Consider the following 13,638-nt stretch of genomic DNA (forward strand, 5'->3'; position numbering starts at 1 on the left):
TCAGCCTCTCTGCTCCTATGATGCTGCTTGGCCTGCTGTGTTCATCCAGCCCTGCACCTTGTTGTCTCGGATTCTCCAGCATCTGCAGTTCCTACTATCTCTGATCATATTTAACTGAACTATTTGAGATTTTTTGATGAAGTAGCATCCACATTCGATAGAAGGGAGCCAGTAGATGTGATATATTTAGATTTCTAAAAAGCATTTGATAATGTGCCACATCAGGTTGCTGTTCAAGATAAGGTCAAATGGTGTAAAGGAAACATACTAGCATGGATAAAAGATTCATTACCAAACAGAAAATAGTGTGTGTGTTGGCAAGCCGCTACTATTAGAGTCTCACAGGGATCAGTGTTAGGTTTTCAAAAACTTACATTAGGAAGAATTTTCCCAGCTCCTGAATGACATGAGCAATGACAAGATAACTGGAAAAAAATGACGACCATGGAAAATTGAGATTCTTGACATTGAGAAAAAAAAAGGTCAACTTTCCACGTAAGGATTTAATGACTAGATGAGAATCTGATTAGTCAGTGGTTAGGGGCTTATTTGCATATATTAACATCTCATTATTACTTAATCCTTCTTCATTTATATGCACATTGCAATTTTCCCAGCCAGGAGAAAAAAATAATACAGCAGCAATTCTCAGGATGAAAGTCAGCACAGTTACCTGGTGGCTGCAACTTGCCGATGTCATTTTCATGACTCTATTTTGACCGTCATTCCCAGCATCTTCGGGTCTGCTCCATGGGCAGTGAAAGTATGCATCCTCTATCCAAAGAGCTTGGCATTGGTAAAAGATCAGCATCACCACATCACAATGGCATATCTTAGACTCATTTATTTGACATTCAACACTTCAACACCGAACTTCAATACAATGATGCGACAGGCAGCCATCTCATGCATTGGAACAAGATACATCTCAGGGCTCTTAGTTTGCTTTCTTATAGTTCATTCGCTTTGCATCTACTTCAATGCTTGCAGCATCCCTACATTGCCTTTTTGCACATTGCCACTTAATGAGAACTTGTATGCTCAAACTATTTCCATCATAGTTTGCCTTTTCACCCAGACACAAAGCAAGACAACCTGTCATGCCAGCAATAATCAATCAAGGGAGTGGACATGTTGCTGTATGGCACTATGCTACATCAGTCTGGCACTTACACCATGTGCTAATAGCTTATGGGAAAAACATACTTGAATCATTTGGAAGAGGAGGATTCTGGGTAATCCAAGATGGGGGGACAGGAAAACATTGTGGCTCTAAGAGCTGCTCCTTTTTTGAGGTATTTTCAGTGTTGAAGCTGATTTCCACGAACTCTAGGAACAGTAATTACTGTTTTATAAGCTGTTGCATTGTTTTGGAACTTAGGGGAAATAAAATCAAAACAACAGCACTTTGAAAAGGAGGAAGACAAACAAAGGCAGTGGCAGTGACCACATGAGAAGTGACAACATTTAAAAAGGCATCTAGGTGGGTACATATATATGAAAGGTTTAGAGGAAAGTGGGCCAAATGCTGGCAAATGGGACTAGATTTATTTAGGGTATCTGGGCAGCATGGACTAGTTGGACCTGAGAGTCTGTTTCAATGCTGTACATCTCTATGACGCTATGTCTCAAAGTCTAAGGGAAGTAGTCCTTAGTCAAGTCAAGTGTGATTGTTGTTAGTCAGGGATAACAGCACAGTCAGTCAAGGGCATCATTCCAACATCAGTCCTGACATTGTCAGCCAATAGGGTGGTCAGTATCAGGAGTTCCATTCATTACAGTCTCAGGAGTGGACCACAGTCAACCCTATAGGTGCAGTGCAACCAGTCCAAGGATTGGCAGTAAATGAGTCAGGAAGCTTCACAGATATGAGTCAAGGGTTTGGTCAGTCATTATGCTGTCATTTTAAGTCAAATGGGAAGGTGGGGGGAGGTGGTGCAGGGGTCAGTCTGTTCATAAAGTCAAGAGGACGTTATCAGGGCATGCTGTGGTAGTGATCTTGGGACAACAATCATGCAGATTGGAGACAGCATGCTAGGATATATAGGGGACAGTTATTGTGAATGGGGTCAATTCAATATCTAAGGGTGGAAGACGCCGTCACAGCAGTTAGTGAGGCAGTTTAGGATGGCAAATGGTGCGTTGTTGTTCATTGCGAGACACCAAGGAAGCGTTGCAGCTTGGTGCAACAGTCTTGGTTAGACCATGCCTGAACTATTGCGTGCTGTCTGGTCTCTTTATCCAAGACAATATATATTTGCCGTAGAATGGGGCGTAATGAAGCTTCACTAGACTGATTCCAGAGGTGGCAGGTTTATCATGTGAAGAGAGATCAACTGGGCCTGTATTGATTGAAGATTAGAAGAACGAGAGGGCATCTCATTGAAATATGTAAAATTCAGAAGGGCTGGAAATATTGGATGCAGGGATAGTGTTTTACCTGTCTGGGGGCAAGTGTGAGAGATATAAAACTAGAAGTTACATTTTCAGGATGCACAGTGAGCCATTTTGCACTGAAAAGAAGGGAAATTTCTTCACTGAGAAGGTGGTGAATCTGTGGAATTATCCATGACAGATGATGTGGAGGCCAAGTTGCTGAATATATTTTAGAAATAAATAGATAGATTTCAAGAGAGCAAAGGTGTAAGGGGGTATGGGGAGACTGTGGAGTAAGGTGTTGAGATAAGTGTTAAGATCAGTTATGATCTCATTGAATGGTGGAGCAGGCTCAATGGATCAAATGGCCTACTCCTGCTCCAATTTTCAATGTTTCTATGTCTATGAGATGATAGAACATGGGAGAGCACAGAGTTCTGTGGGAGTGTTGGGAGGACAGCAGATTCATCAAAGGCAGGGACTAACTATGTTGAATACAAGTCCTGGCCACAAGGTAATGATCCAGCTCCTTGATCATTACAGATTGATTCCACTAATTGTTGTGAAGAAGAAGTAATGCCAGTTAAGCTTAAAATTTCACCTGCATTCCATAATTCATAAACATATTCAAAGGTCATATAGGGCTCTTGTAGGAGGGTGGTATCCCTACCTCCCTCTGGACTAGGAATCCCAGGTTCAAGTTCCACCTTCTGTAGAGATGTGCAAGAACAAATTAATTTTGGGTGGGTTGATAAAGAAATATTTTCAAAGGTCATCTAGGCTGCATAAAATTCTGGAGCTGCTTTCCTCACACCTTGGACAGTAAATTTTTTGCATCATTATCTTGCACGCAATGCTGCCTTTCTTGGTTAATGTTGGGGGTGAGGGTGGAGGGAGAGGTCTCATTGTTGCTACTGCTCCTACAATCCCTTGTAATTCATATATGGCTTATGCAGTGTACATCTGAATAAGGTCAACTGTGTTTAAGGTTCGTATCAACAGCTCAGATGCATCCTCTCTAAATTTTGGGCAATGATTAAATGCTATTTGTCTGTTGCAGCTGCTGACTGACCACATTACTGAGGAGTTGCTTTATTTCTAATATTGCCCACATAGGTTCGTTGGAACCATTGCCAATGGATCCAGGCACAGCAACTATTCTTGTCTCTGTGGCTGCTATACTACAAGGGGCCACAGAAACTGATGGAAGATCATATGTGTGTCAAAACCCAGAACTAGCAGCAACCTCCCGCAGAAGTGGAGCAGCCTCCTAATACAAAGTTTCCAGCAAAAGCTCCCTTATGATGCACAGAAAATGCAGAAAACTACAGTCTTTCATTTTCAGTGGAATCTCTTCTTTTTGCTGGAAACTTTATTTGAGATTTCCATGCTTGGACAGGTCTGTGACTGTGTAGAGTACAAACAGAATGGGCCACATAATCCTTTCATGCTGTTGTCTAGACAACTGGCGGTGGCAATGAGTGGATCTGATAAATGATGTGAATCTGAGTCACAACACTGTACCAATTAAGAAAATAAGGAAATCAGAAGGAATATCACCATCATCCTACTGCACAGCAACACGACTGCAACAACCCAGACAGGAAACCACTTTCAATGGAACTGAGTGATGACATCAATCATTAAGTGTACATGTGTAAAAGGCAAGCCATTTGTGAAAAGCCATTTATCCCAATATTGCAAATGTAGCTTATTGGTTTGTTCTTTCTTCGCTGTTACAGATGTTTAACAAAAGTATGTTGTAAACTGATGGAAACATTTACAATATCTGTTGCTCACTCATTCAATCTTGAAAACGTTTTACTCTTGCTCTAGTACGAGGGAGAGAATAGCAGTCCTTTAGCCAAGATTATAACATCACATGGCATTAAAGTTGGGTAGCTTCTTCACCTTTATTGTTGTAGCTATAGTTAAAGTGACAGTCAGTCAATCACACGGGTGATGATGTAAAGCAAGTATATAGTTACAAATGTGAAATTATACCTGCTTTGAAATGTCACCTGTGCAACCAACATGTTCTTAAAAGGTTTTTTTTTTCTTTCCCTCCCTCTAGATCTGGGACTGTAGCTGAGGTGGAGTGAGCCTGGCCATCATCAGATCCTATTGGTCTTGTAGTTTGAGGTGGACCACCTTGGGGGCTTTTGAGGCTACAGGGCCCAGTTATGCGGAGAGTATTCTAGCCAAATGCAGGCTCCCTAGTTTCAGCTTGAACTGTCTTAAGGTGGATGGCTGCAAGCAGAACGGAAGTGAAAGGCCCAGAGACATTTTGAGTGTCCTAAGAGGACACTTCTGGGTGCGGGCCTACTGTCATCATCCTATCTCCTTGACAGAAAGACACATTTGGAGTCAGATCAAGATCCCTTATTTCCCCTGCTGCTATGGACTAATTTTTAAAGTAATGGAGTGCAGGTCTGTGTGTATTTCTGGCAGATCTTGAGCATGGTAGCCAGATGCATGAATGCCAGAGCCAGCATAGTACAGATAGTATTGCTGGTCTCTTTCAACCTTTAATCCAGATTGCTGCTGCTCACGTATCAGTTTGTGTATTATCAAGGTGGTATTAAGGGCTGACGTCATGAGCTTTCTCCTGCCTCGGACTGAGCAGGTGCATGGTCTCCAGCAGTCCTTTGAGCGCCAGTAACCTTAGCACTTCTTCCTCAACCAGCTGGAGGAACATGCCAATGGTGTGCTCACAACAATGTCATCCCCACTGTACTCTAGTTAATGCCCTAAGGTGTTATTATCTGACCGGATGGAGGGTGCCGGAGAAAGCCTTGCTAGTGTTTTCTTTGAAGAGTCTGTGTCTTCTTCCTCAAAGTTGGAGGAGATGGTTTGTCGATGGGAGTTGGTTCCTTCATAGTGGAGGCTGTGCAGATACCATAGAGTCATAATTCATACTGCACAAAAACAGATCCTTCGGTCCAACTTGTCCATACCGACAAACTTTCTGATATCCCATATCCCTTTAAACCTTTCCTATTTATGCACCTATCCAAATGTCTTTTAAATGTCATAACTGTATCTGCATCTACCATTTCCACTGGGAGTTTTCCACATACGAACTATCTTCTGTATGAAAACGTTGCCCCTTGGGCCCTTTTTAAATCTTTTTTCGCTCATCTTAAAAATATGCCCTCTAGTTTTGAACTCCCCTACCCTAGGGAAAAGACCTTTGCTATTTACCTTGTCTATGCCCGTCATGATTTTATAAACCTCTGTAAGGCCACCCCTCAACCTCCTATGCTCCAGTGAAAAAAAGTCCCAGCCTATCCTTATAATTCAAACCCTCCAGTGCCACTCTTGCCTGCAGATGATGAGAGGGAGTCAGCTCCAAAATACAAGTAGAAGCTTGGGCATGTTAAGAATACATCACATTGCTGGTGATTGGGAGCACACAGCAATACTTGGCAATGATTTTTAGTTGGTTACTGAAACATGCGGGTTTTGGCACCACCACTGAAAAATAATGGTCTCCTCCCAATAAGACATGGATTCTTTCCTCTTAGGTGAGCAGATGAACGTCAGACATACTACCAGCCATCTTTGCCCATTCTGCTCTACTGTAGTCTGCTATCTCATGGAATGAAACAAAGGCAAAGACTGAGTGAAATAAAAAGTGGCTGAAACAGCTGTTGGTAGTGGTGCAGCTGGAGGAAAGGTGGTGAAGTATTCCATGAGTAAGAAGCACAGAGAGCATGCAAGCTTAGTAATCGGATAGGCAGAATGGTATGGGTGAGAGTTATTGAGGGAACATGCTGCAAGCAATTGTGAGGATGGTAGACCATGAGCCTTGGTGGGAAGTGGATGCAGTAACAAGGGATAGACAGAATGTGAGGTAGCAGAGAGAAAATTGTAGCACTTACCCTTGTGGAGCACAGAAGGTTATTAACGTTCTTTCTGTATTACTGATGCTCCTTGCACCATTGTCACCTTACTGACCAAGTGGGACTTCAAACCAGACTGGTAGGGTGCTGTTGTCTCCTCTGGTAGTCCTGTGGAAATACTGTCCAACATACTGTGTCCAGTTCTCGTCACCCAGTTATAGGAAGAATATAATTAAGCTGGACAGGATTCAGAAGAGATTTACCAGGATGTTGTCAAGTATGGAAGGTTTGAGTTATAAAGAAAGGCTGGATAGGCTGGGAATTTTTTCACTAGAATGTCCACCACTCCCTCTACAAGGACCTCCAGTTCCCAGTCAAAGTAGGGTGCCACTGGTCTCAGCTAGCCATCCCTGCGGCAGTTCGTCATGCACTGTGACCTTAAACTCTAATTCCTGGCTTGCAGCATTTAAACTCATGCACAGCTGGGCTTTAAATATGGTGCCAGAAGATCCTGCCAGTGGCAAGCACTTCCACCACTGGTCAGTGCAAGATAGCATGGTAGAAGCACAATGGAGATGTAAGGCATACTTAATCAGGTGAACACCATAAAATTGTGCAAGAAAACTCCTAGAGCTCATGGAGAGAACCCCTCCATGAAATTCCCCAACATTGACAGCCAAATTTTGGGAAAGTTAACCTCAGTGATTTGGATGATAGGACTAAATGTATCGTAGCTAAACATGCTGATGACACCTTGAAAGATAGGAAAGTAAGGTTTCAAGAGGGTGGAGATTCTGCAAAGGGATACAAACAGGATAAGCGAGTCAAAAAGAAATCAGCAGATGGAGTATAACACTGGCCAATACGAACTTGTCTACTTCAGCAGAAAGAATTGGAAAGCAGTGTATTATTTAAATAGAAAGAGGTTTGCAGAACTATTTGGTACAGACATCGCAAAATTAATATGCAGATGAACAAATGGTTAAGTGCTTAACAAATGGATTATTGTTGTTTATTAAAATGGGAATGGTTAATAACATTAGGAACATTTTGCTATGGTTCTACAGCTTTGATGAGAATTGTATATACTTTTGGTTGCATTTGAAGAAAGGTATTGTGGCTTTAGAAGCAGTTTAAAGAAAAGTCACTTGACTCAATCCTGGGATTGAAAGGCTAATTTTATGAAGAAAGATTGAATAGGTTTGCCCTACACCCATTGGAGTTTAGAACAATGAGAGATAATCTCATTGAAACCTGTAGGGCCTTGGGCAATGTTGTAGAACAGAGGCACCTATGGGTTCAGGTTCATAATTGTTTGAAGTTTGCGTCACAAAGAGGCAGGGTGGTTAAAAAAAGTGATTAGCATTCTTGCCTTCATTGCTCAGTCCTTTGAGTATAGGAGTTAGGCAGTTTTTGAGGTTATACAGCACATTGGTGAGGCCTGTTCTGGAGTACTGTGTCCAGTTCTCGTCACCCAGTTATAGGAAGGATATTATTAGGCTGGACAGTATTCAGAAGAGATTTACCAGGATGTTGTCTGGTATGGAAGGTCTGAGTTATAAAGAAAGGCTGGATAGGCTGGGACTTTTTTCACTGGAGTGTAGGAGGTTGAGAGGCGACTTGATAGATATTTATAAAATCATGAGGGGATTAGATAGGGTTAATGGTAGGTGTCTTTTCCCTAAAATGGGGGATTTCAAGACGAGGTTTTTAGCACATTTTTAAGGTGAGAGGAGAGAGATTTAAAAAAGACATGAGGGGTAATTTTTTTTTTTTTTACACAGAGGGTGGTTCGCATGTAGAATGAACTTCCAGAGGAAGTGGTGGATGTGGGCACAATTACAATGTTTAAAAGACCTTTGGATAAATACATGAGGAGAAAAGGTTTGGAGGGATACAGGCCAGGAGCAGATGGGGGGATGGGGGATGGGGGGGAACAACTAATTTAGTTTTGGATTATGTTCGGAATGGATGGGTTGGACCAAAGGGTCTGTTTACATGCTTTATGACTCTATATAAAGAACTTGAGGGAATAGATAGACAGGAATCTGGAACACATTTCTGTTGGGAGACTAAAACTAGGGGACATAATTTAAAAAAGGTCTCACTTTTACAGCAGAGATAAGCAGAAATTATTTCCCTCAGAAGGTGGTTAAACTATGGAATTCTCTTCTTTAGAATGTACTGGTAGGTCTTTAAATTTATTCAAGGATGAGATAGGTAGACTATTGATCGACAAGGTAGTCAAAGGTTATAGGGTGCAGACAGGAGTTGGAAATATGACAACAGATCAGCCATGATCTAATTGAATGGTGGAGTAGGCTTGAAAGACCAAATGGCCTACTCCTACGAAGTGTTATGTTCCTTTGTAAGTCAGTGTTACACTGTCATTTCTGTTTCCTTGTATTACTGACTGGTTTGCTGAGCACATTTTTGAAAAATAGCTGGGATACTCCAACATCGAAAAAAAACCAAAGAGAATTCACAAGGAATACCACGGAGGAAACAATTTAAATGTCTAATTTACTTATACAATTGAATAGAATAACTTTCATGAAGAAAAGATTAACTGTTCGCGGTAAATATTCATAACCAATTTTCTATTTATGCAGAAGCAGTAACATAATATTATCCACTAATCTGTGGAAAATAATGTTTCCAAGTATCTCTTAAACTGTCAATTTGTTGTTTGTTTTTCCATTATTTAGAATCCTAGAAGAGAGAAATCTTTTAAAAGAGTTTGAAAAGACAAAGTAGTTGAAATTAATATGCAGACAGTAAAAATAATTTCCAATGATCTGACCACTTAAAGGATGACAGATTTATCTTTTTACTGTTAATATTATCTATTTCATGAACAAGCTGTAGTGCATGATGGATTTGAAATTTGGAGGCCCTTAAATTAAATGCAATCAATATGCGCTATTTCAATCAAAAAGTACCATTTAAATTTTAATAAAATACATGTGATATGTATTGTCAAACAATTACAATTTTGCCATCATAACCTTTGTCACAAATTTATTAGTTTAAACAAATAGCATGATTTTTTTTAGTAAGGACAAGATGAGAAAGGTTGTTGTTCTAAACAATGAAATTAAATAATAACTGACAGATTTCTGCACAACAGAAATGACTTACTCAGTTTTAGTCGACATATAAACACAGTTTAGTTGAAACATGATTATCTCAGAAAGAAAACAAGATTGTTGCATTGTTTTGATTACTAATGTATGTTGGAATGAATGAAATTGTCCAGAAAATAAACATTCAGCTGTATGTCATTTTAACATTTAGAAATGCTGACTGTCTACAAGGTTATCATATTGCTTTGGAATGGAAAAAAAGTTTGTTACTGACTTTTTATAAACCTAAATGATAACAAACCTTGAAATTTCTTGGTTCTGAAATGCCATTCCAAGGAAAAAATAAAAGACCCAGGTTTGTCCTTTTCTTGCTTACCCAAGAAAATAAATAACAACAGATCTGCCAAGAATCTGGAAATTATTGGATGCAAAGCAGATTAGCCATGGGAGATACAGAGTTACAGGAATAGGATAGGAGGTTGGTCTGGATGGGATGCTCTTTGGAAGGTCATTGTGGACTTGACGGCCAAATGGCCTGCTTCAACATTGTAGGGATTCTATGATCTGCCACAGTGGGATTCAAACTATGTCTCCAGAACATTAGCTTGAGATTCTGAAGCACTATGCTGCCACCTTCGTATTGCCATTTTGCGTGTCGCAATGATTCTATAGTATATAAAATGCAATGTCATGTTTATGGCATTCTACTAGATCAATATTTTACCAATTAATACAAGCATTTTCCAAGTCATGCAAAATGGCAACAGGTTTCAAATAAAATTATAATCATAAAATCTATGTTGCATCACCGCTGAGCCTCAACAGGGGAAAAAAAAATTATTGTAGGCAGCTACAATGTCAATGATCCCTTGATTGGAATGATTTGTGTGCCTGAATGTTAAGCTTTAGGCTCATGAAATATTGACCCTTGAGCCTCATTATAATCAAGATAGTGAGCTGCAGACACCTAATGAGCTTTCTCAGGCAGCTCGCTAGAGAAGAGTACTCAAAGATATAACCACAGTGACACCAGGAACTAGCTACAAAGACAGCTGGAGAGAAAAGGAGTGATCAAGAGTTCTGCCATTACCTGGCCCCACAATCAGAAATGATTATTTTTATCATTAATCTTGTTGCTTCTGCAGCAGTTCCCATAAGTGGGTCACTTGTGAACTTGACTTCCTTGAAAAGGTACCAAATGCATGAAAACAACCTAATTTTGAAGAAGGGCATTTTAAATGATCTAGACCATGTAATTTAATATTCAGTGCACAAACACTATTTCCTGCATGGATCCTGGCCCCTAACTTCATATCACATTGATATGACAAGTATATTTCTGTACCATAATGCAGTACACCTCTGCATTTCATATTGAAGCCCTACTGTCAGTTAGTATCTGAAAAATAGACATCGTGCTACACAATTTATTGCTGACAGTTTTAAGCTACAAATCTCTTCAAAATACCATGAATCAATAATAGCTACTGAGCTTAAACTCAAAATGTTTATCAGCACCATTCATAGAAATTGAGTATTTTGGCAACCTACATCAGCAACGAGTCAGTATGCTCAGAAAAAGGAGGAAAGGGGGAAATATTGTTGGAAGAAAGAAACTAAAGTTTGTGATTATCAATTGGTTCAGTTTTAAGTCATGTTTAAGGGATTGTACTTTCTAATAAAAAAAAAGACTGGATCTGATTTACCCAATTTCAAGTAAACTTTACATGAAAATCTGTATATTAGGACAATAATATCCACCCCTTTATCAGGCAAATGCTCATGTTTGACACAGGCCACTCGCAAATTTGTGAGTTGTTCTATTTTAACATCTGTAACATCATCCAAATTCACCCCTGCTTCCACCTACTGTTTTCATCTGTCCATTTTTATCTTTTTTTTTCTGGACTTAATTATTCCAGTGCATTTTTGACAGCTTCCCGTGCTTTAACTTTTGCAAAATGGTGGTCTAAACTCTGCTGCTTATGTTCTAAACTCATAGTCAATGTTATTCATCCAAGTCCCTGTGCTTGCTGACCTATACGGTTCCAAGTTAAGCCACACTTCAATTTTAAAATTCTCATCCTAGTATTCAAAACCTTCCATGATTGATCACATCTCCCTTTCTCAGTGATCTTCTTTTGCCTTACAGACCCCACAGAATTCTTTGTGCTCTGCCAATTGTGACCTCTTTAGCATTCCCAAATTTAACTGCTCTGCCATTTATGATCAGACTTTCAGCTGACAAGACCTTAAGCTCCCAAATTTCCTCTGTAACTGATTCTACCCTTCCACCTCTCCTCCCTCCTCTAAGATCTTCATTGATACCTACCTGAATATTGCTGAAAAAAGACAGAATTTGTTAAAACATTGCACTCATCAAGATAATTTGTTAGAAATGTCAAAGTCAAAGGAAAACAATATTTATACTGAAAGAGAGGAAAGTGTTGATTTATTGGCAGGTGGACTCAGATTAGTAAATGTCTTGCCATAGATATTGCCCCGGATAATGATGACTCACAGTTAACTGACAAAAAAGGTGTAGTTAGCTATTTTGCCTTGTTTCAATGCAATAGCACTACTAACAAGATGCTGCTTTCAAAAAGAAGTTCTACCTATCACACAAATGAGTAGTGATATCTATTTTAGTGTTAGTGTAATGCTCGAGACGGAGAAACCCAGAGGATGAAAAGGAGAGGGTATAACAGTAAAGGAGAAACAGAGCACGAGAAACACAACAGGAGAAACAGAGTGGGCAATACAGTGAGGGAGAAACAGAGACCAGAGAGGGTGAAAGAAAAAGGGTTTGACAGAAAGGGATAAACAGAGAAGGCAAAACAGGGAAAGAGAAAAAGAGCGAAAAAAGGTGAAAAAGAGTGGGCGAAAATGACAGGGCGAGACAGAGATGGAGAAACAGGGGGAACACAGAGAGGGGGATACAAAGAGTTTTTAAATTGGGAGTGAGCAACAAAGAGGACCAGACAGGAGAATCAGAGAGGGACAAATTGTGAGGTAGAACCAGCAGGAGAAACAGGGCAATACAGAGTAAAGAAACTAGAGGGAGAACCAGGGAGGGAGAAAGTGCAAGGGAAATAGTGTGTGAAAGAAAGATGGAAAAACAGAAAGGGAGAAACAGACATGAAGTAAAAGGGAGGGAGACAGGCAGAGCAAGAAAGAGAGTGGGTGAAAAAGAGAGGGCAAAAAACAGAAGGAGAAACAGACAGGATGAAACAGAAAGGACAAAACAGAGGACAAAACACGATGAAACTATGAGGGAGAAATAAAGAGGCTGAAACAAGGATCTTAAAACAGAGAGGACGAAACAGAAAGAAACAAAGATGGGGGAAGCAGACAGGGAGAAACAGATGCCCAAACAGAGAGGGAGAAAGGGAGAAAGAAAAAGGGAGAAACAAGGAGCAAGAGAAAAAGAGGGTGATGAGGGAGAAAGAAAGAGGGAAAATAGTGAGGGAGAAAAATAGAGAGGGAGGAATAGACATGATGTAAAAGGGAGGAAGAAAAACAGACAGAGAGAGAAAGTGGGAGAAAGAGAGACAGAAACAGAGATGAAAGCAGAGGTAGAGAAACAAAAGTCTGGCACACAATGGGATAAACAGAGAAAGAAAGAGGCTTTAGATAGACAGAGAAACTGAGCGTATTAGAGCAAAGGCAAAACAGTGTTGGAGACAGAAACAGGGCCAAATAAATAGAAAGAAAAAGAGGGAGAAATAGAAATGGGGCATCAGGGTGGAAGAAACAGGGAGGGAGAAACAAGAAAGAGAGGGAGAAATAGATAGGGAGAAGTAGAGATAGATAAACATGGAGAGAAGAACAGTGAGGGAGATAGAGCGAGGGAGAAAGGAAGAAGGAAAAGAAGGTGAGAAAGAAACAGAGAAATAGAGTATTATTTGTTTTACCTGCTGTATAGGCTGTTTCTAATGGCTGACTCCAAGATGTAACTTTCGCACACAGACCAGGAGTTGCAGATGGTTTCAAAGCTTTTTTTTCGTGTATACTTTGAAGGGAACAACACAAAAATGTCCACTGTCTGGAATATAACCCACTGAAAATATTTTATTGTGAAGTTAATTAGTTAGATTGCCTTGCACATCTATCCTTTGAATTCTCTCTTTGAAGCTTCCTAGCATCCTCCATAGTGCAACATTCCAGTGGTTCATACAGGAAATCTTTCAGCAATTAGTGGGTTCCATTCTTACATTTTACATTGCTTCACAACAGAAAAACTGGTATTCTCATTATTCTTCATGCTGCATGTCTGCCCCATATACCACTCCTGCACCATCGTGATCTCACAAACAATCTTCCATTTTTGG

General features: G+C 40.1%; 1 protein-coding gene across 1 annotated transcript in view; it reads right to left on the bottom strand.

Annotated features, from left to right (window-relative positions):
- LOC109913613 (guanine nucleotide-binding protein G(i) subunit alpha-1) overlaps positions 1-13,286 on the bottom strand; it is a 1,176,207-nt gene extending 1,162,921 nt beyond the window's left edge. Inside the window, exon 1 of the mRNA XM_048610368.1 lies at positions 13,222-13,286. The gene's annotated coding sequence lies outside the window, so the exon portion shown is untranslated. The remainder of the gene's footprint in view (positions 1-13,221) is intronic.
- Between the last annotated feature and the right edge of the window lie 352 nt (positions 13,287-13,638).

This window comes from Rhincodon typus, chromosome 22 (genome assembly GCF_021869965.1).
Source record: "Rhincodon typus isolate 14 chromosome 22, sRhiTyp1.1, whole genome shotgun sequence".
Lineage (NCBI taxonomy): Eukaryota > Metazoa > Chordata > Chondrichthyes > Orectolobiformes > Rhincodontidae > Rhincodon > Rhincodon typus.